We start from the raw sequence: 2,555 nt of genomic DNA, 5'->3' as shown, positions 1-2,555 counted from the left end.
CACAGGGGACAGGATGGGCAGGGACAGCATTCAGGACATTAGGCTGATCTGACAATTTTCTAAATTTATACACACACAGCCTGGTTGTAATTGCTCAGGGAGGTCTTCAAATTTCAAATGTAGTGTTCTGTAAGGCAAATAGATTTGGGTTAGTACACTGTGACCTTCTGTTTTCCTAAATGCATTTGCTTCCTATACTCTATTTGAGGCCTTGAATGGACACCTGAGTGTGTGGCTGCCTCCACGAGTCTATATGTAATAGAAAACCATTGTCTTCACATCCCAGGTATAGATCTCTGAATGTACAGGTTGTTGTAATGATCTTTTACTTCATTCTTAGCTAGGACCTAAAACTTTTTAGAAAATAAAAAGGGGTCTTTGCCTTATTTTTGAAATCAGGATTGACAAACTCTGGGCTGAGGTGTTATACTCTCAGTGTAATGGTGTGGACTGAAGTGAACATCTTTTCATACTCATCTGCATGGTGCTATTTTCATTTAAACAGTGAGAAGGGGGCGTGGCCAACAGCCCAGATGTTTTACATATTCTTTTTCTTTTTTTCCGACAGAGAGACGGAGACAGAGAAAGGGCAACGTTGTGCACGAACGGGGAGGGTGGCGGGAGAGAGAAACTCCTAAGTAGGCTCCATACTCAACGCCGAGCATGACTTGGAGCTCGATCTCAGAACCTTGAGATCATGACCTGAGCAGAAATCAGAGTCTGATCCTTAACCCACTGAGCCATCCAGGGGCCCCTGCAGATTCTTCATGTGCTTCAACTCCTATTCTTCTAATCACCTCAGATACCAATATACTCCCGTTTCACAGATAACAAAGCTGAGGCTCTAAGTAGACCCCACTGGAAGCTGGCATCTGGGCTGAGAAATCAGGCACACGGGTAAATCCGCAGGATGCTGTGACGATGTTCAGGGAGATGAAAAGTGCAGGCAGAGTGGTGACTCAGAGGCAGAGGCGTAGTGACAGGAATCCAGCTAGAGTGGATCCTGGTCAATCCTGAATTCCCCATGAAGATTCTGGCTCAAGCTGGAGGCCAAGGCAGCCACTCTGCTGATCTCGGTCCCGTCTTCACTTTTTCTCACTGGGGCCCACAAACTCAGGCAGACAAGAATCCCCAAAGGAACCAAGTTAAATTTCCCAAATCTCCACCACATTCTGTCACCCAGTTCAGAACCTTCAGAAATCCAGCGGAAACAACAATCTTTATAGAGTATGAAGGAACAGCTTTACGGCAACAGTGACGTTCTAGTACAAATAACTGCATTATCCACACTGTGTGACGGACACAGGAAGCAACTCGGTGTGGATCTCACAGTGTCCTCACACTCACTGCTCAGGCTCCTAGCTTGCCAGGAACAGCCCACGTTCTACCCGAGAGAGTCCCATCCACTCCCCTGAGCACCTCCATCCTTCTCATCCACAACCTCCTGTTTCTAGTGACTCATGGCTCCCTCTCTTGTCCTTCAGATCCATCGCTGGTGCTTCCCTTTTACAGAATACAACATCTATGTTGTTTAACGAATGTGTCCCTCCCTGTTCTCAGACACGTTAAATTTATAACCTTCAGAGTAGGAGTCATCCCCGACGGACTCTGAGAAACAAACTGAGGGTTCTAGAGGGGAGGGTGGTGGAGGGATGCGTTAGCCTGGTGATGGGTATTAAGCAGGGCACGTCCTGCATGGAGCACTGGGTATTATGCACAAACAATGAACAATGAAACATTATATCCAAAACTACTGATGTCATGTATGGTGATTAACATAACAATAAAAAATTAAGAAAAAAAAGAGTAGGCGTCATCCTTCCCGGAGCACGGAATATTGTCTCTGTAGAGTGTGCGTGCACATACCCGCTGTGCCCAGCTTTCAGAGAAGAGTGGCTCTCCTTCACCACAACGGGACCTGCCGACCACCTCAGTATGAGTAAAAGACAAAGTGTATCAAATGTATCTCCTGAGCAACCTGAAGAATGTTATCATGTTCACTCTCCCATAACATAAGAGGCCTGCATGCAGGACTGCTATTCCTTATGGAGGATGCCCCAGCGTCTGTATCTGACCCGCGTCAGAGAAAAGACAGAAGACCATCCCATTGGAAGTGACTCAGCAACATTCCAACACACCGTCTACACCTGCCTAGAGCATCTGCCACTGTTTGTCATTCTCATCACCCTTTCCGGACAAGAGGGTTTCCCACAAGTATCCACTGACTGGCGAGGACAAGTAACAGACCCCTACCCTAACAATTAATCAAGGGACAATAGCCTTGCTTTGGGTGTTTATATAACGAATGAAATGACAGCTCAAACTCAACACACTGCAAACAAAGTGAGAGGTGTGTATCATCCCTCTCAGACAACAAATGTGGACACAGGACGTGCACGATGGTAAGAAATATATGTCTCCATTGGGTAAGAAAGACACTTCCTTTGCAACAACGGCACCTCCCCACTGCTCAGTGCATGGAAATAGGCACCACAACACATGTATATCCTGAGAAACTTCAGGATGTTAAAACGTGCCTAGCCAGGATTCCCCTT

Source organism: Eumetopias jubatus, unplaced genomic scaffold, assembly GCF_037043125.1.
Source record: "Eumetopias jubatus isolate StellerSeaLion01/CBP00866 unplaced genomic scaffold, mEumJub1_p1.0 scaffold_69, whole genome shotgun sequence".
Taxonomy (NCBI): domain Eukaryota; kingdom Metazoa; phylum Chordata; class Mammalia; order Carnivora; family Otariidae; genus Eumetopias; species Eumetopias jubatus.
Note: the sequence above shows the minus strand (reverse complement) of the source record.